This window comes from Cryptomeria japonica, chromosome 4, assembly GCF_030272615.1.
Source record: "Cryptomeria japonica chromosome 4, Sugi_1.0, whole genome shotgun sequence".
Classification (NCBI taxonomy): Eukaryota; Viridiplantae; Streptophyta; class Pinopsida; order Cupressales; family Cupressaceae; genus Cryptomeria; species Cryptomeria japonica.
Genome location: NC_081408.1, coordinates 439,576,937 through 439,600,954, shown reverse-complemented (window position 1 = coordinate 439,600,954; position 24,018 = coordinate 439,576,937).

The following is a 24,018-nucleotide window of genomic DNA, read 5'->3' as shown; positions in this document are numbered from 1 at the left end:
GAGACTTATCAACATGAAATGGAAAAGTTGAAACACGCCTTGGCCTTATTTGCAAGCAAGTATGAAGAAAAGATAAAGGCAACAATTTCAAGCTTTGCTGACACTGTTGATGCTCCTACAGTGTATCTCAATATGAAAAGAATTTTGGATACTCTTAATGAGTTGAATGAAGATAAGGCTATTTTAGAGCCTATTATGAATAAATGGTTGCCTAGGGAAGTGGACTTAGAATTGATGTGTGTATCATATGATGAGGCATAGGCTGATGTCACTATCAAGTCTACATGTAAGTTGGCAAAAGGATTGACAAAGTTGGCTGAAGGAAGAGCTAATGTGGAAAGAAAAGCTAATTTATATCGGAAAGAATAAACCGAGCATAAATTTGCATTGTTCCCTAGAGGTTTTGTCAACCAGAATCAGTTAAAGGATAAACAAGCATGGCTAGATGAGTTAGGGGCTAATTTATCCTTAAGGGTAAATGAGATAATCAATACAGATGACACCTCTTTGTTTGTTAAAACAATTGAGGAAATAGAGAAGATCAAATCTCATTATGGGTTTTCGGATTCAGAGGTAAGGAAAGTGAGAAACACCTGGAAAAAGTTATTAAAGTTGAATAAAGAAATTACTGGCCACTCATGGCCTAATGATGATGTTTTCCAAGGATGGTCCCAAAAGTATGCGGTGGCCGATGTGGAGGTTCAAGAAGAAGATGCTCTGGAATAGTTAGAACATGTTCCAGAGCAGTTAGAAGGCACTCCTGAATGGTTAGAGGGTATTGCAGAGGAGTCACCAACTAAAGAAGCTGTTGAAGCAGAAAAGGACATGTAACTACTTCTCCAGTGAAGTAGTATTTTGTAACAAACTCTCCTAGGAAAGTCTGAAGCTTTGTATGCATCCATATTGTTATAAATGGATACCAGGACTAGTAAAAAAATGATCACAAAAGAATTGTAAGAAAACGCTACAGAAATTTATCTGGGCTTTTCCAAGTTTTAATGGAGAATATTTGAAGGTTTTTGTAATACTTTATTTTGAAGAAAATATCAATATACAGACCATTGGTTTTGAGTTTAAACTTTGTGTTGTCTTCAAATATGTTTGCAAGTGTTTACTATTTCATTCTGAATAATCTAGGGTTATTTCATTTGAATAGAGATTGTAAGGCAACTTTCAGTAGATATGTTTCTTAGCTTTTCTCTTTAGGAGGGGAATTAAATATGCAGGAATCATCTCTACCAGTAAATTCTTTGTGGGATACTTTGAATCTTGATTAGTGCAATTTAATTTGGTATGAATAAATTCTTATGTGTGTCAGGCATATATAGGGATTTACAGAAGCCAACCTAATGGGATATGTAGAGATATTTGATTGTGGGAGTATTGTTTGAACTTAGATGACTCTATGACCTTGGATAAGGCACTGGTATAGATCAAGGTTGTCTATTACATATTTTGTAGGTCAATTTTGATCATGAGTACAATTTTCATTCCTTTGTTTCAGTTATTTTTAAGGTGATTAGATCCACTATTTTTTTGGACTGGTTTGCTGTGGATTTATCTTTTAAAAGTGTGAATTTAGTTCACAAAGGTCTACCCACCTGGACTTTGAATAAGTCTGAACTGTAGAAGGTTAATCAAACCTTGTCATATGTTGTCCTGGAAGTTTCCTTCTCTTTAATATCTCTTCTACATACAGAGTTATCATGTCACTATAAGGATGTTAAAGTGAATCAGATTTTGAGAACAATAGAAATCATTCCTATCAAATTGTCCTCCAAATCTAGTAACATGGTGATTTATAAAAATCCCCTTTATGATGACTTGACTCCTTTTGAATCTAAACATATACCATTTAGTAGACATGATCACGCTTTGTTGATGATGCTCTTAATGATTTCATGACAATTCTAACTTCTTCAAAAAATGATCACACATCTAAGAGGTTAATTAACATGATAAATATGAATGAACATAACTTTCAAACACCTCTAAATAAGCCTCTCTTTGTGGTTAAAGGTGTTTATAGTAATTATTCCTTTTGCACTCCTAACAAACCTGTCATCATCGTGCAAGGAGGATATACTACTAAGGGTCCTTGTGATTATGCTAAATAAATAATTAGAGAGAGTTATAATTTGGTTTCTCATACGTACAACACAAGAAACAATAGGAAACCCAACCCTCCTCCAGTTATTCCATCTTCACTTCCTAATCCTCAACCTTCTCTTCCTCAAGCACCTTGTATCTCACAAACTCCTGGTAAGGAGTATGACCTTATTGAACAACTTAAAACTACTCCTGCCAAGATATCTCTTTGGGATCTAATTCAAACTTCTTCTATGCATCGTGTAATGCTACAAGATGCTCTAAAGACCTTAGATATCCCATGTGTCATGACACCTAATAATATGGCTTCTTTGATTGACTCCATGACAATACCTAAATCCCAAATTGTGTTCACACAAGATGAGTTACCTCCTCATGAGGTTTAACACTAATATGATCCTCTTATGATTGTTGTTCTTATCAATGGTAATGCTACAAAACAAACCCTTGTGGATAATGACTATGGCCTTAAAATTTGGAGTGTTAACCTATTACACAAGATTAAAGTGGACACCCCTCTTATCAAACCTAATTCTCTTACTATTTGTGGCTTTGATAATGTGGCTAGATCTTTGTTAGGTATTATAATGTTACCTATTAAGGAAGGTCCTATTGGCATTCTACACTCTAGTGAGAAATGATGGTGTTGTCATTGATGGCAACCTACTGGCAACCTTCAGGAAACCACCTAGAATTCTTCTAGTAAACCACCGGTAGGCACCGACATCGACACACTTTTACTGGCACTAAATACAACAATTTTGGAGTATAAGGAATTGTATAGAGAAATATGCAAGCCACATCTATTGACCCAAGATATTGAGAAAGAAATAAGTAGAGTACAAAAGGAAATTGATGATATAGTTGATAACATCATTGGTTCATCTGAACCTATATCAGTTATTAAGCAAGAGATAGTAGGACTTGAAGAAAAGTTAGAGAAATTTGAGAAGCAAAAAGCAAGGATCAAGGCAAATGCTAGAGAGCTGAAGTATAAACTTAGTCCTAAGTTGGATACCCTTATCTCTCTGAGGAATGAGATCTCTAAGGCATTAATTCAAGGAGAAAGATCACCAGAGGAACATATGCATCATCTTACCAGTACGATCCAATGAACTGAGGCAACCATGAATGATAGCAACAGATTCATGTAGAGTTTAAACTTGGTTTTGGCTGATATATTTTAGATTGTAACCAAACAGTTACAAACCTTAAGATAAAATTTTGCACTTATTTGACAAATTTTTTTGACAACCTTTGTCATTGATGTCAAAGGGGGAGTAGTGGATAGAGAAAAATGGCTATTTAGAGGAGATCATCTGCTCAGGGGGAGCACATATTTTTTGGTAACTTTTTGGACTTCATTTTTGGAAACAGTTTTTGGATTTTTCTAATGAGTGTTGCCATCAATGCCAAAGGGGGAGATTGTTGGCACTCTACACTCTAGTGAGAAATGATGGTGTTGTCATTGATGGCAACCTACTGGCAACCTTCAAGAAACCACTTGACATTCATCTGGTAAACCACCGACAGGCACCGGCACCGGCAGACTCTTCATAGACAGCGGCTACAATGCATACCGACACTCTAGTCGACAGGAATAAACTTTTGTTTATTGTATTTAATTGTAAATATCTTTTTGTAAAGCTAACATGGCATATTGTAATAGACTCATATATGTATGAGATCTTGTAAATCATTTTCATAAGAGAGAAGATAGGAGATAAGATAGGAATGAGAAAATAATAAGGACAAATTTTGTATAAGGTTTATGGTTATAGTATGAGCTTAAACCGGTACTGAACCTGGCATAGTTGATGCTGATTTGAAGTAGAAAATTGTATTGGATTTTTCATAATCCATTTTGTAAGTTAGTGAGACTTCTATTTTGTAGATTGAACAGTGAGCTCTAGGTAGTTGGCCTTCCTACATGTGTAGGCCCCTCATTGTAAGTAATATTTATTCATTGGCCAGTGAGTGAATATTGTGGGTCACAAATCCCATGGAGGTTTTTCCCATAGCGAGTTTCCTCATTAAACATCTTGTGTTATGGTGTGTTTTCTATGCTGTCTTTATTGTTCCTATTTACTGCATTAATTCTTATTTACCAGTACACTATTTTTGAATGCAAAATACTTAATAAGGTTAAGTATTATGTTAAATGATTAGATATTGATTCACCCCCCCCTCTCAGTATCTTTGGGACTGTCATCAATGCTAATAGGACCTATTATTTTACCCACACCTATTCATGTCATGCCTGATAATTTGACTTATAATCTATAGCTAGGAAGACCATGGATTCATAATATGCAAGTTGTCCCTTTTACTTTGCATAGGCAAGTTAAGTTCATTTATAACAACAAGATGTATACTTTGTTTGTCAACACCAACCTACAAGCCTGCTTGCAAACATACTCTTCTAAATATTCCTTAATGAATCCTTCTCAATAGTCTCTGATGCTTCTTCTAACATCCCTTTTCTTCAAATACCCCTATTTCTTCTAGTGATTCCAATGCTCCTGAAAAAGGATTCTACTCAATCTGAATCTTCTCCCAAAGAAACCTTTTCTCCTGAAGAGGTACTCTTAGATGATGATTGGGGGTCTTTAGACTTTACTCATACTTTTGTAGGAGAATATAAGGTCCCTCCAAAAGAACCTAAGATTGAAAACGAGAAGAATATGGATGAACCTAAAAAGCAACCCACTTTGTCCAAATTGTTAACAAATTTGTGGTTGCTTCAAAATCTACACCTCCATCCATTTATACTTTGACTGATTATGACATTCACATATGAGACCCCACCTTACCTAATAGAAATGGATAATCTCTATTGACATGGTTTCCACATCTTAGCTACGAGTGGATATAATGGTAATGGTTGCGGTGCTCAAGAACAAGGGATAAAATTTCCTTAATAAAACAATGCTCGCAAAACATCTTTTGGACTTGGATATAATCCCTTCAAACCCACTAAAGCCTCCAAGAGACCATCTCTTAGTGTTAATGTCATTTTCTCTTCCTCTAAGTCCCTTTCATTGAAACATCCTAAGTACATTGAATTTTATTCTAGTGCTCTTTCTTTGGATGTCTTCTCTACCGATGATTCTATTGGATCTCAAATATGTAGATTGGAGGATTCTAAGAATATGCCAAATTCTATCTTTAAATTCCCCAACTGACTTGGTCAACTACAGAGTTATTAACTCTCTCACTTTAGGTCCTACAAGACCTAGGTGGGTGTACCTATTCACTAGTTGTCCACTTAGTGTTGTTTATAGAGATTGTGTAATTTTAATCAAGTTTGACTCCTACCTCAGAGTGGCATTGTGTTTTGGGATAGAGATATAGCAGATAAGTTCAATATTGTCATTTAATGGAAGCTATTTGGTCTTTGTTGTCTATTCTGTAAAATGTCTATGCTAATCCTATTCCTACCTGATATCCTAATGGAAACTATTCTATGCTTGAAAGTAAAAGTGTAATTGATCTGAAAAGGTTGTCTCTCTCAAATGATCAGTGCCTTACCTCTTGTCGGGCTACAAAGTCTGAATTTCCACCAGAACTTAATGTATAACTCTTATGGGACAATGTTTAAACCCACCCTCTGGATGAATCTATCAGTTATCCTTCCTCCAATAGGTCTATTTTAATCAAATTTTGCAATGGTTTGCCTAAATGAGTTTAGCCCCTATCCTAGGAGACCATTCAGGGAAGAAATGTAGGGAACAATTATATTTCATAGACACTTCTTTTATTCAAACTGATGACAATAAGGAAATAAACTTCACTATGAAGATTTTAAAGTGAACTTATCTCTCTGAGATAATACCACAAAAGAACTGCCTACAGGAAAGCATTAATCTGTAACACTATAGAAAGAAATACAACTAATTATATTGATGCGAGTTTCTGCAAGTACAAAATGTCTGAAAGTATTATATTCCTCTCCCTCTAATCCTCTCTCTTACAAAAGTTCTTATATATATATGAGACCAAAAAGATGCCTTACCGAAGAGGTACATCCTTTGAGATGTTTGTTTTATATTTTATTAACCACTGGAAGCATTTAATTAATTCCAAAATGTTTGTCATTAGTGCAACGCCTTCAGGTTTCATCCCTTTGATTATTTCCCTCTGAAGTCCTTTTCACTTTATCGGTGTAGGTCTCCTCGATCACTCTATCAGGTATCAGCACCCTGGGAAACTATCATCGGACTCATCAGTATAAGTTGTGCCGATCAACATGCACCCCTTTTTCCCTTTAGACGATCTTATCAGGGTAATCTATGTCGATAAGTTAAATTTTATTTTCTTTGCAGGATATGATTTCTTTCTTGAATACATAAGTTTATGAGCTATTTAGTGGATTTCATAAGGACTAAAGCAAGGGTGCAGAAGGCATATAGACCATAATATTTGAGGTTCTTGATGAACTGTAATATTGTTCATGGGATCAGGATTTGTGGATGCATTTTGGAAATATTCACAGAATTATCCTATTCATGGGACTTTAAATTTTTCTAGAATTTAGGGTCCCAACAGTGGCTCTGTCTGGGGATGGGGGTATGCTATGGGTCCCTTCAAGAATCTAGCATCTTTGGTTTTAAGGAAAACATACAAATGAAAAGGCCATGGTATATACAATGAAAAAAGTGTCCTAATCTACTGTACATGGAAAATATCTTGTTATTCAAGAAAATAATTTTTTTAGGAACTGTCCATGTACTGGTAATTCCTAAATTTCTCCTGTAGCACTCTGTAAAAAATAGGAATCCTCTCCTTCTTTGCCCATAATTATGTATGGTCCTAGCCATAAGGCTTCAAACCTCCCATGCTTGTCCTTGTCCTGATTTTTGTCATCCCACATCAAAACCCAATCTCCTTCCTTAATTTTTGGTCTTAGGCCTTTTTGTCATATAACCTCTTCATTTGCCTTTGGGCCTTGATATTTTGCTCCTAAGCTTCAGTTCTTACCTCATCTAACTCAGCCAATTGTTCAAACCTCTCCTGTAGAGGATCAACATTATCAATTCCCTCCTGAATCATGAATTTATGGACTGGCAGTAGGTTGTCAAGAGGAATTCTAGCTTGTTTTCCATACACTAACTCAAATCGAGACTTTCCCATAGATTTTTTTATTGTAATTTTGTCTGCCCAAAGTGCTAAATTCAACTTTGAATCCCAAGCCCTTTTATTATGTCCAAGTATTTTCTTAATGATCTTAAGAATGTTTTTAATACTAGATTTTACCTATCCATTGGCCTGAGGGTGGTATGGGGACGAGTGTGATACCTTAATGTCGTATTCCTCACAGAAAGTATAAAATTCTTTGGATCTGAAGCACATACCGTTATCAGTAATTATTCTTGCAGGGACACCAAACCTGGTAATAATGTTCTCCATCATGAACTTAATCACCACCCTACTAGTAGCTTGTTTGGTAGGGATTGCCTCTACCCATTTAGTAAGGTAGTCAGTGGCCACCAATATCCACTTGTGCCCTCCACTTGAATGATATGTTATCTCTCCAATGAAATCCAGACCCATTGCTGGAAAGGTTCTTCCACCTGCATAGGTCTTAGAGGCAATGCCCCTTGGTATTTCATTTTCCCTGAAAAATTCTAGCATGCCTCACATTTCCTGACATATTTATAAGAATTGTCAAAAACATGTGGCCAATAGTACCTTGCCCTTAGTATCTTGTGAGCAGTGGTTTTGGCAGAGAAGTGTCCTCCACATAGTCCATTATGCACTTCCTTCAATACCTTTTCAGCCTGAGACCCATCTAAACAAAGTAGTAAGATTCCATCCCTATTCTTCCAATATAGATCTCCATCAACTATTACATATTTGGTTAATTGTAGCTTCAGAGTCCTCTTTTGGGTGCCATTCATACCATCGGGATATTTCATGTGCTTTAGGTAATAAACTATGTTTGTATACCAAAATGTATTTTCAATACTAAGGTTAGTTTCTTCCAACCCTACTCCATTTACCTGAGCCTCTTCCATGTCTTCTACGACTATGAACTTATCCAATCCATGTCCCTTTACAACTTGTGTTATCTTAATATTAATACTGAATTCCTGAATTTGGTTAATCCATCTACACCTTCTTCCTATCACTTCAGTTTGTCTAAGAACGTCTTTCACCACTGCATTAGGGACGTAGGCAATTACCTCAGCACCAACCAGATAAGGTCGAAAATGTTTGACCACTTTCACCAATGCATAGGCTTGTTTTTCATTTATCTCATACTTTACCTTCGTGGGTGACAGAGATTTTCTATAGTAAGCAATAGGTTGCTCATGACCATCTGCATTCTTTTGTAGCAACACAGCTGCCATAGTGAGAAGAGAAGCAAAAGAAAAAATCAAGAAGGGTTTAGCGAAGTCTGGTGATATCAAGATAGGTGCCTCAGTGATTTCCCTTTTAATGGCAACAAATGCATCCAATGCGTCAGCATTCCAATCTATTGTATCTCCTTTCTTCAGCATATGAACTATGGGTTTTACAATATCCACAAAGTTCAAAATAAATCTTTTGACAAAGTTTATTTGTCCCAGGAATGATTGGATGGCCTTGACTATTTTTGGAATAGGGACCTCATTGATTGCTGCCACTCTTTCTGGATCAATTCTTACCCCTTCTTTGGATACAATGTGCCCCAAGAGCTTACCATCCTCAACACCAAAATGACATTTCTTTGGGTTGAGTGATATCCCATACTCCAAGGCCCTTTTGAAAATTTTCTCCAAGTGAGTGCAATGGTCCTCTGCCTTTTTTGAATAGGCAGTTATATCATCTTGATATATCACCATGATTACATCGATAAGTTCTACAAATGCTACATCCATTTCCCTTTGGAAAGTGCCTCCTACATTAGTCAACCCAAAGGGCATTCTAGCATATACATAGGTACCCCACGGCGTTGTAAAAGTTGTTTTGTACTATTTAGCTTCATTGACTTTTACCTGATTATAACCTGAAAATCCATCCAACATGGATAATAGCTCACATCCAGTTACCTTCTGCAACGTTGTGTCCATATTGGGTAAAGGATAATTATCTTTCAATGATGATACATTTAGGTTTCTGAAATCCACACATAATCTAATATCCCCATTCTTTTTTCTTATAGGGACCAAATTTGATACCCAAGTAGAATACCTACAGGGTTTAATTATTCCTCCATCCTTCATTTTAATTATTTCTTCTCTCATTTTGGGTAACAATGTAGGATTAATGGGCCTTTGTCTCTACCTGAACAACTTAGCATCTGGTTTGAGTGGTATTTCATGTTGGAATAAGTCCTCTCTGTAGGCTTTAAGCTCATCATATGACCAAGTGAACACATGTCTGTGTTTCTTGAGCAATATCACCAACTCTTGCTTCATCTTAGGGGTTAACCTCTTCCCAATGTACACATGCCTCGAGGGTTCTTCATTTCCAATATTAATTTTCTCAACGTGGCTTCCTTTAGTTGGAGTCACTTTTGTTTCTATTTCATCCTATGCATTAAAAGTCCTTTCTAATGCAACCAAGCCTCTTGGCAATTTGTTGGATTTTAATTGTATGATTTCTTGTCCAAAAAAAGTCTCTTTCCCATTAGACCTTTCCATGAAGTCGTTAAAATTTATGGCCTGTACTTGGTAGTGATCCACACATTGCAAGAAGTTTATTAAATCAACATCATCCTAGAAAATCTACCAATTATACAGATTGTTAGGAATAGAGGGTCTAACTTTTATTTCTACCTCTGAAACTCCATTCAGTGTCACATCATTTTCCTTCAACACAATATTCGCTAGGAAATCTACCATTATATTCTTTGACCTATCAATCCAACTAATTTGGAAAGCATCAAATAGTTCTATCGTATCCCATACTGCATTTCTGTATTGCTTTAGCTTGAGATGTTTAGAAGCATATTTCTCTCTAACCTGAGATACTATCAACTTTGAATCTCCAAACACACTAAGCGTTTTGATTCCATGCTTAACTGCCAAATTCAATCCAGTGAGCAAGGCTTCATACTCAGCAATGTTATTTGTACATCTGAACATCAATCTAAAAGAATACTTGAATGTTTTTCCATTTGGTGAAATAAAAAAATCTCGGGTCCACTTCCTTCTTTACTGCATGACCCATCAAAATACATGCACCACAATTGATCCTCAATTTCTTGGATGCAGGATTCAATTGGAGATAATTCTTCTATTTTTGGCTTCGTTAATTGTACTTTAAAGTTATCCATATCTGACTAAATGAAACATATTGGCTCAGGAGATTCCACATCCTTAATAATGTATGAAGAATGAGGCTCTCTATCAATCCTTACTTCATGTCTATTTACTCGTATGGTAGCATATGATAAGTCTAATTGGACGTGTCCACCTATTAGATTCGACCATTGTCTAAACAATAGCATCCCATAATTAGGAGGAACGTCCACCACTGTGATATCTATTTTATAAGACGCTTTAGGACATGCTGCCAACTTGAATTCCACATCTTTCATGACACCTACCACTAGTATAGATCGATTATCCATAGCATAGCATTTTCCAAATACTGTATCCACCCCATTCCAAGTTCTCTCATAACTCCCATAGGCATAACATTTATTGCTGCACTTGAATCAAACATCCAGTTCCTTATCATTTTATTATTGATCATGAGAGTTAGATAAAAAGGGTCTACTTGAGAGGGGATTTTTGTTATTGTCGACCCAAAATATATGGTCAGGGCTGAATCAACTCCATTGTTTTTGTTATGACCATCCTGCTTGCAATCCCTTATTTTTTCTGGGACATCAGTGATCATTTTCAGAGCTCTCTCCCTACACTCAGGAAATTTCATCATTTCCAGCAAAGGAACAGTAACCTTCATTTGCATTAAGGCACTAGAAATGTCAAACGATGTGCTGGTGGGAACTGGGGAAGCTTTTTCTATTTCCTCTTTTTCTCCCTTCTATGGTTTTATTATCTGGACATCTTTTTCTTTTGTCTTTCTTAAATCCTTGTCTTGGATATCATTTGGCTTACTTACCAGATTAGATACTCTGTTAGTTTCTTTCATGAACATGTCAGACGGCTTTCCCTGCTTAGAATTTATAGTTCTATTCCTCAAATGATAAGTTCTTTAGCTTGTTGGACTGCAGCTGCTGTGATTTTCTCCCTTTCTTCCTCAGTAGGAATCCTAAGACTAACTTCATCCTCTTCATCTGAAAATACTTATTGTACACAACAATGTTGATCGATCCATTTGGATTTTATATCATAATCTCCTTCCTCTTCAGATGAGTCATATTCTTCAAATGATAGCATGTTTATAGTCTGATTATCAGTGTATCCCTCATAGTTCTCTTCTTCTTCCTACAACTTTTTTGCTACTATGCACTGGAAAGGAGAATGTGGCATGTCACAGGAAAAACACCACATACTATCATCTACCATGTTATTCGTGTGCCTCTTCAAAGGATTTGGGGTTTGGATGTTGTCGCTTTGGCCCTTTTCCATAGGCTTTCCATCCTTCCAAGTTGTATTGTAAGGCATATCATGCAGTTTGGGTCTATCATGGTGGAAAATTTGATGCTTAGCTATTTTTTTCACCTTCATGGACAAATCTTTTAAGGCATTCAGTACTTTATCAAATTTGCCTTCATCTTTAACTTATTTGGGAGCTCTAGGATTGAACAATCTTGTATCATCTCTTTTCCCAATCCTTCCTGCGACCTTCCTGTTATTCTCTATGGTGATAGTAGCCTTCATTACCCCTTGAAGGGTTGTAGGATTTTTTTGTCCTGAGCTCATAATTCGTCTTGCTATCAAAAGCATTGATGTAATAAAGAATACTTACTTCAAGAACTAGCTTTATCCTTTTGGGCATTCTACTCATAACTTTATTAAATCTCTTGTTAAACTCAAACACTGTTTCATTTTGCTCTTTCTTGATACTTATGATCTCGTGCAATGCAAACTCGGGGTTGTTCTGATCTCCATATTGTTGGAGAAAAAGTCTCTTAAACTCTGCAAGGCTACCTATTGAAAAATCAGGTAATGTTTTGAACCAATCTCGTGCATCTTCTGTTAAAGACTGCATGAATAAGTTCATTTTAGCATCTTTGTATGGGAGGCAAAAATCTTCCATGACTATATCAAAAGCTTTGCAATATGCTTCTCCTGTGACAACATTACTCCCAGTGAATTTTGGTATTGCAGTTCTAATTTCATTTGGAATGGGATGAGGACACACCATCATTCCTGAAAAATCAAATTGTCTGATGCGCTCTGTATTCATCAATCCATATCCTCCCTGGAAGAAATTCCCATTGTTCTGACCCACATTATTATTACAAGGGGGAAATTGGTTTTGAGGTTGGAAATGGTTTGATATGCAAAATTGTTGAAATGATTGTACTGGTGTTCAGTAGGTATATTGGTGTATGTAAAGTTGTTGCGTCTATGATCATATAAGGGGTTTATAGATGTCTTATAGGTGTAGACACCTAGAATTGTCATGTCTAATTAAATAAATATTTTATTTATCTAATTACTTTAGCCTAATTCTTCTATTAATTAAATAAATCTTTATTTATTTAATTAATTCATTTATCCTCTTCTAGCCTTATTTCTCATTTAAGTAAATACCTTTATTTATTTAAATTATCATTTTCTTAAATTAAATAAATATCTTATTTATTTAACTGATCCCACTTCTTCTATTAATTAAATAAATCTTTATTTATTTAATTAATTCATTAGCCTTTTCTACCCATGACACATGTCATTCATCTCTTAATTCCTACACTACCTACCCCTTTCATTATTTTATTATTTTCTTTACCTACCCTCTAATCATAGCCGACCTCCTTTTACACCTCTCAATCTTATCCCTCCATTTCTTATGGTGTCTTCTATATAAGGAGATGCTTCCTTCATTATCAAACCCTAACTAACTACTTGATCAATTGACTACTTGACTACACTACGCTTTTCATATGCGATCCTACTTGCAACCACATTTTCGTTCTTTGTTGAGCTCTTGTGCATACATAAAATGTGAGAGCAAATATATCAAGCAAGATCAATGGAGATAGGAAGAATGGAGATTCAAACCCTATTAGACATGTGATGGTATGATCTTTGTGATTTCATTTGATTTGCATTGTCTTAGGTAATCTTCATATGTTATGGTGGATCTTTGTTGTTGTTAGGCTAGGGTTTTGTGGTTGAATCATTTATTCTTTCATCATTGTTGTTATCCATTTTCATCGTATACATTTTGGCACACCCGATGGGACTCTTGTACCTTTTGCATTTAACATCTTTTGTTGTAGATTTTGTGTTTTGAAGTTGCAGATCTGACATTTCCAACAACATTTTGACATTTTCGCGTTTGCGCACTTTCGGATCGCGTTTTTGATTTTCTACTGCATCTGCGACATTGAGGATCGCATCTCTGTCTTGACATTATTTCACTTTTTTTTTTTTTGCAGATTGTAGGGTCGCGTCTATGTTCCTGAATCACGTCTGTGAACCTCTGAACCGTGTCTGTGTTTCCAGCAATATTTTCATTTTTCAGATTGCAGGACTTTTTTTTTTGCATTTTTTTTGTAGAAACGCATCTGTGTTGTGGAATCGCGTCTATGAGGTGTTAAATCGTGTCTATGTTGCGAAATCGCATCTGTATAGGGTAAAATTGCATTTGTGTCCATTTTGTCTTGCATTTAAAGTTTTAGATCTGGTTTATTTTGAGCTAACATTTTCAGATCTAGCTAACGAAATTGGTGCAACTTGTCTTGAAAGCAAAATCGTTTTGTTGAAGGCCCCTATTTCACAAAGTCTTTTGGATTTAAAAATTTACCTAACTTGTGTGCTTGCAGGAAGGGGTGATTATTTAAAACAATCCAAAATACTAATAGATCTTTGTTGCAGGACCTTGGCAAGGGTTTTTGGATTTTTATTGTGTGCCTTGTTTTCATAGACTAGCAAACACTTCAATTGATGCACTAAAATTGAACCATTGTCTTTTGTGTCTTGAGCAATAGGCTCTTTTTGTTTCATCTTTAGAGGGTCTATCTCCCTGTGTGGTCATTAGGACTACTAGTGAGGAGAGAACGACCCAAGTGGTAGCAAAAGAAAATCCATCTTCTTCCAAACCACTATAAATAACTGTATCCATGATGAAAACTATGGATAACGTGTGCTGATTAGTTCATACCGACACTATGTCTCCCCATAAACCCGTTTGACCAAATTTATTTGATCATTTGTAGGGTGTAACCCCTACCGGCTGGGAGCCTTCTGTATTTATAGAGCTGAAAGTGCCGCATGTATGGCCACACGAGCATATGCCCTTACTAGCACCTTTTTGTTTTAGAAGCCAAAATCCTTCTAGTTGTTGGGGCAGGAGGTTGGACCTCTGGTAGTGGCCCACACACATATGGTTCTTAGTAGAGATACAAAGTTTTTCACAAGGATTTTTTGTGGGGACTGATGCTTGGCTGCCCCGAGAAGTGAGTGCCAAGGGTGGAGCCAGTGGGGTCAAGCATCTAAGTATCCGCTCTGAATAGCGTAGCCTCGGGGGTAAAATCCCATGTGGGATCAACAACTATTGTCTTGGCCAGCCATAAGAATTGTGCTTGAGTTATTTTAAACATTCAAACATTCAAGACCAAACATTAAAACATTGTGTCTTTTGTGTCTTCAAGTGTATGCAAAACAATTTTACATCAAACAACACACTTTTCTTTGAGTCTTTTTTGTCTAGACACTTGCAAACATTGAGTCTTCATCAACACTGTGTCATCTTGTCATGAAAAAATAGTCAAACATTCAGATTTGGTCACAACAAAGCAATTTCATAAATTGGAAAAAATTGCACAAATTTTGTAGAAACGCGTCTGTGTCTGACATAATAGTGTCTGTGTCGTCTAACCGCGTCTGTGAAGGGCAGAAACATGTCTGTGTTCTCAGAATCAACATTGCATTTACAAAATCTCAGACTCACGTCTGTGTTAAATAGAACCACGTCTATGTCAGAAAATCGCGTCTGTGCAGTATACAGGCACGTCTGTGTTTAGAATTGAAAAACTTTTACAGTCCAGCAAACAAACACAGTTAGTTTCAAAATTCTTGAGCTTCTTAGGTTATTTCTCAAGGGTTTCATCTAGCATTCAACCTGTCTTTGGGTCTTACAAAGTCCATCATTGCTTTACACCTTACATTACATTCATATTTGTCTAAACTTGAGTCAAAAGGTCACTTGCTTGTCCTCATCATACTTTGTCAACACACTACATACAACAACATTTTGCTAAGTGGTCCCTCATCAAGGTCTATCACCTTTGGGTCTCATTTGGTCTTACTTAGAGTCAAGGTCAACTTACCTCATCAAGAGAAACTATCTTCTCTTTGAAAGCCACACCTACTCTACTACATACATACTTGGTCTCACACTTTGGACATTGCAAGTACACTTCAAATTCATTTACATTCCATCCAACTCTTGGTCTTCCATACTCTTTCCATTTTCATCTAGTCTCACACATCTTGGTCAATACCTAGTTCATGGTTGAAACCCATTTTCAAAAATCTAGGAGAGAAGCTAAAGAGTCTCAATAATCCGCAAACATGAGTTCTTATGAGTATGAAAATGATATCTTTTTCAATTCTGATCGTACTACATTACCTGACATGGATTCTTATAGAAACATTCCAAATGTTGAGAACATGGACACTATAAACAACAATGATACACACAATGACAATATGGACAACATTTCAGTACATTCAGTAGAAGTGGAAGACACCATTATGAATCCCCATTTCAATAGATTGGTTGAGGAAATAATGAGGAGAGATAGGCAATACTTTTTACAAGTGATGGCACAAAGTGGAGCCAAGATCCCTCATGATTTTGACATGTCTCAAATAATGGAACATAGACCTTTGCAACAATCTCCCTCCAACATGGATCAAAGGAGGCCTAATAGTGGAGGCAATAGAGGACCACATATGGTACCTGAATCACCTTCATTTTTGTTTCAAAAACTAGAGGTCCCATACACACATGGTCAAGCATATGATACTCACCTTCGCAGACCATTATGGAAGTCATATGCATAAAAATATACTCAATCACATGCTAATGCTAAAGACCTACCACCAAAGCAATTGGATACTCAAAGGCATGATCAAAATTTGGACACAAGGAAAGCCCGCGTCAAATTTGGGGGCAACACACTAGAACAAACTCATGACATTCCTGTAGAGTATGGTATACATGGACAAAGCAGATATTCCATTCCTCATCATGACTCTATACCAAGCGGTCCATATACACAACATCACTATAGACCTCCTCCATATGAACATGCGTATGATCAATATCATCCATATATGCAACATGCTCCTCCTCCACCTAGTGGTTCGGGCATGGGGTATGGTCCAAGAAATCAGTCTCCACCTAAGAACAATTTGGAAAAATAAATTAAGGACTTGCAAAAGAAAATGGAGGACATAAATACACCGAAGCCAACTTGCACAATGAGAGACATATGTCCCTATCCATTTGACAAAAGCATTCCAATGCTATCATGCCCAAAATTTAGGGCAAAAACGGAACAATTTTTTTTTTTTAAAAAGACACACTAATTAATTAACAAGTTCACTCACACGATAAGCGTTATTGAAATTTTTATAATTATGTTCGAGCTAATTCTGAAATGAACTAAGCATCGATAATTTGTTAAATATTATTTGCGGAAAACTAATTGGTTTAATTTTATCTCCACGAGATACCTAGTCATTAGGTTTATTAAATCAATCATGCTAAAGAAATAGGAGAGGAAAAATTAATTTAATCTCCAATATGACTATATAGTCTAATCAATCATTTTTAAATTTCTCTTTATTACTTACTTCAAATTATAACCAGAATTATATAAATATATATATATATATATATATTTATATATACATATATATATACATTTATAATTAAATACTTACTCCAAATTATGACCAGAGCTATATATATATATATATATATATATATATACATATATATATCTACATATATTTTATATATTTTAATTCTTTTTTTTAAAAGCACAATAACTTTCTAAATATTAATCAATATTTCTCCAACCCTATTTAGGGTTCTATTTTCTTATATATATATTTACAATTCTAATAATCATATTATTTTTAAATTCCTTTGCCCTAGCCCCACCCGGGCTAGGGTTTAATCCATATTTTTTTAACAGAGAATTTTTTTTTTGCTGGGCCGAAACCCCAAGGTGGCCATGATTTTGTGCAAGTTACAGAAGTGGAGGCGGGGAGAGCCGTGGCGCCACTATGTGGGCGCACAGTGGGCGCCGCGGCACCACTGTGTGTCCACACAATGGACGCCGCTAGCGGCTCCCCCACTGTGTAGCCACACAGTGGTGGCCGCGGCCGTCCACTGTGTGTCCACACAGTGGGAGCCGAAGCGGCTCCACTATGTGTGCACACAGTGGGCGCCACGCGGCCCTCACTGTGCGTACACACAATGGGGTCCGCGTGGACCCAAAAAAAATTCCCTTTTTTTTTTTAATTTATTTTTTATTTTTTAAATATATTATATATAAATATATATATATATATATTTATATATATATATATTTATATATATATATATTTATATATATATATATATATATATTTATATTTATATAAATTTATAATCATAGTTAAAAGGGTGAAAATATTCCAATATATATATATATATATTTTTTTTTAAAAAGATTTACATGCAACAATTTTAAATTAATATAACAAAGGAAAAGCATTAAGTTAAATCATATATATATATATATATATATGATAAGTGTTTTTTAATCAACACTAACTAAAAATACAATTTAGAAATACAATATACTTCTCTAGAATAAAAAGATTCATTGATTTTTTTTCTCAAATAAAATATTACATAAAACATCTTTTTTTTTTAAAATACTTCAGATTTTTCAGCATAAATAAACTCCTATTTTGCCACAAGTAAAATATAGATAAAATTTAAATGAAATCTATTCCTTTCTTTTTTTTCCATAATACAAAGAGGCTTTTGCATGCAACTCAAAATAACTTTTCTTTTACTAAAAACCAGAACTAAAAATAAAACAAGCTTTTTTTTTTTTTTTTTTAACAACTCTAAGATATTCTACCAATTTACAGGATGTTTCTTTGTATAGCCACAACAATAAAACTTCAAGTCTATTTTCAAGAATTACAACTTGCTTCTCTTTTCTATGGATGAGGCATACTTCTATAACAAATTTAAACAAATATCTGCAACTGAATTTAAGTATCTTCAATAATAATCTTCTGTGTCTTTTTCATGATTTCTATTCTCTTTTCTCCTGACTGTCCTGCATAATAGAAAACACAAATATGACCACGGAGTGCTCACCTCCCAGCCTAGGCTAACTGGTAGCCACCCCCGAGCTCGGAGAACCAATTCCTAGACGGGTAACAAACAGGCAAACACATAAAAAGCAAATGCATACAGATTTTTCAGACACATTCCCAACTTGGCTTTCACAGCACCACACTTTGGTGATGAACATTTTCAAAGGGTGGTAGTGGACCAATACCCTAAGAAGAACTGCAAGTATGAAATAAACAAGAAGCCACCTCATGGCACAATAATAATATCAAGAATCTCAACCCCTTATCCCTTATGCCCCCCAAAGGCATTCTAGCCTTATATCCCCCCTTATGACCCCCATTGCACAAACAGGCCATGCAGCAAGGGTCACACAAAGATCCCTTGTGATCGCTCTCAAAGAGAGTCTCTCACTCGAGGGTTTGTCACTGCTACCACCCTCAAGATCCTCTTCTCTCCCAAGAGTAAGAGGTCTTGAGAAAACTCCCAAAACACAAACAAATCATAATGCAAAAATACCAAAAGATTTTCTAACATAAATTTTCAAGAACACAGATTTCTTACACCAACAAACTTCCAAACATAAACAAGAAGAAGACATTTAAAAAGAATAACTGAAACCAACCTTAATCTACCCAAAGGTATTATGATATTTGATGAAGAGCTGCCCAATCCACGAATCTTTTTCCTTCTACCCTTAATTAATTTTTCTATTCCATAACATTATTTTCTTTTCAAAATTTCTCTTGTCTCCAAAAATGGAGAGTGGGTGATTACCCTCAAAATCTCAAAATCTTGCTTAAGAAGCTCACTCTCTGAGTTCTCACAAGTTTCTAAAAACCAAAAGGGAAAGAAAGCAAAAATGCAAAAAGACTCCCATTCAAATAAGAAAAAATCTAAATTAGATTTAACTTCTAAATTTTCAATTTTCGCACAACTCAAAAAAACCAATTTTTTAAGCGTTAAAAAGATCATTATAAGGTAGAAACTTGCCTAAAATTAACCCTAACCCCTAGGTATACCTTATGGGCTTTAGGAAACCCTATTAAACTACCCCTAGGTGTTCATTTAACCCATTTTAAACCCCTCTGAAGTTTATTTTCGGGTCAAACATAAGTTGACCACCCTAAATATTATATTCCCAAAGTATTTATGACAACACATTATTTTATTTAAGAAGAACTATAATTAAACATTTTCCCACCAAGAGACCAAATAAAACATTTAAATTTAAATCCACACATGTGTCAAGTGACACAAATAAAACACTTTTACAAAATAAAACATGAAATTGTCTCTTGTGGTTTTACACATTAAATTTAAATAACACTTAACACTCATGCAGCATATACTGTTATGAATAAAATACAACACAAACGGGGTGTTGTCTTTCCAAATAGACAACCCCTGGCTTACGAACATACATAAGTCTAGGTTTGGTTCTCCGTAATTTTCATGGTCACATGGTAAATTTCCTGCGCATCTCGTTTAACACATTAGTACTTTCAAATATCCACATATAATATAATTCAAAGGAATAACAATACACATCATCAGTTGCATACATTTTTCATCAGCACAGATTAAATACATCTTTTATCAAGCAAATTCACATAAGCAATTTCATCCCAATTCACATAGACTTAACCATACATCATAGTTTAATATTCAGAGTAAAGTCCTGCAAATTCAATAACGACATCTATCATTGCAATATCATCCTATCTAACAATCATGTAGTGTTCTATCTCATAAAGCATATAAGTAAATCATCAAATCATAGCAATGTTATCCAAATCCTGAAATCATATAAGTTCTAAGTCTCAAAAAGCATCAAAATAAAGTATTCATAATAGTCTAAAAATAAAATCCACTAAATGTCAGACTGAGTCGAGGTGAGGCCTCACATCCTCCCCCTCTAGGCATGAACTTCCTCCTGGAGTTCATCAAAGAGGTGGGGGTACTCTGATCTCATACGTGCTGCATCCTCCCATGAAGCCATAACCTCATCATAACAATCCCACTGGACCCTAACCTGGTCCAGCTCTCGACCTCAAAGGGCCAATGTCCGGCGTGCCAAAATGCGAATGGGCTCCAAAGCTAGCTGCCCGTCCGACTCCACCTGCAAGGCATCCCAATCTAAAATGTGAGACTCATCATAGATATACTTTCTCAAAACTGAAACATTAAACACATCGTGGATGTGTGACAGGCTAGGTGGCAAAGCTAAACGGTAGGCAACTGGGCCTATCCTCTCCAGAATCTCAAAAGGTCCTACAAAGCGAGGTGCGAGCTTAGAACCCTTTCTGTAACGGATTGGACTCTTATGCGGTCGCACTCTCAAGAAAACTCTGTCTCCAACCAAGTAGCTACGATCTATCCTCTTTGGATCGGCATACTTCTTCTGTCTCTCCTGAGCCTCTCTGAGACGCTGCCTAATCAAATCCACCTGCTGCTCCATATCCCGAACTAACTCAGGACCAATGGCAACTCTATCCTCTATGCGATCCCAACTTAAGGGCGTCCTGCAAGGCCTGCCGTATAATGCCTGGTAGGGTGGCATCCCCAAAGAAGTGTGATGCCCATTGTTATAGGAAAACTCCACTAAGGGAAGATACTCCTCCCACCGAGTCTGATGATCCATGACGTACATACGAAGCATATCCTCTAATACCTAATTGACCCTCTCTGTTTGACCATCTGTCTCTGGGTGATAGGCTATACTGAAATTTAGCTTAGTGCCCATAGCTGCCTGTAATGAATTCCAAAAGGAAGAAGTGAAAAGAGAATCCCTGTCAGATATAATCTTACGGGGTACGCCATTAAGCCTAACAATGTCTCGCAAGAACACTTGTGCTACTGCTGGAGCTGTGAATGTAGTACGAACTGGTGAAAAGTGGGCTACTTTGGTCAACTTGTCAACTGTCACCAAGATAGCATCATGGCGACGAGAAGACATAGGGAGACCAATGATGAAATCCATGGATATAGTATCCCACTTCCACTCTGGTATAGCATGAGACTAAAGCATCCCACCTGGATGGCGGTGCTCCACCTTTACCGTCTGACACTCGAGACATCGAGCTACTATCTCAGCAATGAGCTGCCACATTCTCGGCCAATGATACAACTGCCTCACGTCAGCATGCAACTTCTTAACCCTGGGATGCACTGCATAAGGAGCTCTATGAGCTTCCGTAACAATGAACTCTCACAACCCTTCAGAGGAAGGTACATAAATGCGCCCTCTGTGGCATAACAGTCCATCGGACTCCAAAGAATAATCCACATATTTCCCTTCTAGAGTAACCTGAGAACGTAATACCTGACAAACCTCTGCATACCATCCATCCTCTGACAAGTGCTGAAGTATACGGTCTCTCAAGTCTATGCCGATGGATATGGTGTAAACCTCATCACGTCTCCTAGTCAAGGCATCTCCAACTACATTTTCCTTTCCCTTGATGTAGTGAACGTCAAAATCATATTCGCACAAGAACTCCATCCATCTCCTCTGACGTGCATTAAGGTTCGGCTGAGTAAAGATGTACTGAAGACTCTGATGATCTGAATGCAGCTCGAAGTGATGTCCTAAAAGGAAGTGTCTCCACCTCACAAGTGCATGCACTACTGCTGCGAGCTCAAGGTCGTGAGTGGGATAATTAAGTTCATGAGTCTTAAAGTTCCTAGACTCGAAAGCTATGGCCCTACCATCCTGCATAAGAACTGCCCCTAAACCCTCTAGGGAAGCATCTGTAAAAACCATGAAGTCAGCTGAAGGATCTGGTACAACAAGGATAGGAGCACTAGTAAGTGCCTTCTTGAGTTCCTGAAAGGCCTTCTCGCACTTCTCTGTCCACTCAAATTTCTTCCCTTTACACCGAAGAGAAGTAATAGGGTGTGCGACTCTAGAGAAACCCTCGACAAAACATCGGTAATACCCTGCTAAACCCATGAAACTCCTGACCTCTGTCACACTAGTAGGCGCTGGCCAATCCATAATAGCCCTAATCTTTGATGGGTCAACTGAGATCCCATCACCGAAAATAACGTGTCCAAGGTACTTCACCTCAGATCGAAAGAAAGCACACTTCGATAGGCTGCCAAACAACTAGTTATCCCGCAAACACTACAAAACCTATTTCAGGTGCTCCTCATGCTCCTTCTCATTCCGAGAATATATCAGTATATCATCGAGGAACACAATAACAAAACGGTCCAGAAAGGTATGGAACACCCCATTCATGAGGCTCATAAAAACTGTTGGGGCATTCGTAAGTCCAAAGGGGACTACGGTAAACTCATAGTGACCATATCTAGTGCGAAATGCGGTTTTGTGGATATCACTTTCCACTATTCTCAACTGATGGTATCCTAACTTCAGATCTATTTTGGAAAAGACTTTGGCACCCTGAAGCTGGTCAAATAAATCATCAATTCTGGGCAAAGGATATCGGTTCTTGATGGTTACTTTATTTAGCTGCCGATAATCCATACACAATCGGAGAGATCCATCCTTCTTCTTTACGAAGATGACTGGTGCACCCCACGGGGATACGCTAGGACGGATATGACCCTTCTCAAGAAGTTCCTCAAGCTGAATTTTAAGTTCATTAAGCTCATTTGTGGTCATTCTATAAGGTGCTCTGGAAACTGGCTCGGCTCCTGGTACTAGGTCTATATGAAAAACAATCTCTCTGCGGGGAGGCATTCCTGATAACTCTGAAGGAAATACATCTGAATATCCCTTAAGGATAGGATGGTCATCGAGCGATGTTTCTTTTTCCTCCTCTTCCCCTCTGTCACTGATCGTGATAGCAAAAAGCTGACATCCCTTCCGCATGCTCCCCTTAAGCTGCATTGCGGAGATCATACGAAGAGACACGAGCCTCTGAATCCCGGTGATAACTATGGGCGAACCATGATCATCCTCACACTCAATCCTTTTCAGGCGGCAATCCATCTTGGCTCTGTGGGCATAAAGCCAATCCATGCCAAGTACGATTCCATAAGATCCAAGTGGAGTCACTCTAAGGTCTACTAAAGTGGTGGTCTTGCCAATCTACAGCTAACATGCCCTAACCTCTAATTCCACTGACACTCTAGCCCCTGAAGCTAATTCCACTTCCCAACTGACACCCTGCCTAGTTGCCACTAGCCCGCAACGCTCCACAACCGATGGAGATATAAAGGAGTCAGTAGCTCCTGAATCAAACAAAATAGATACATTTTTACCTTTGATTATACCTGTGGATTTGATAACCGTGGCGTGATGCTCAACCTGGCGGTTGTCAACCGCTGCGAATACTCTATGGGACCTACCCATATCACCGACTGTTGGCTCTGAAGCGGCCATTCGCTGACTCCTTGCTACCTGTCCCTGAGGGAAATCCCTCGCCATATGCCCCATGGCTCCACACGTAAAGCAAGCACCCCGTGCCTGAAACTGCGCACCCTGAGGCCTAGAGA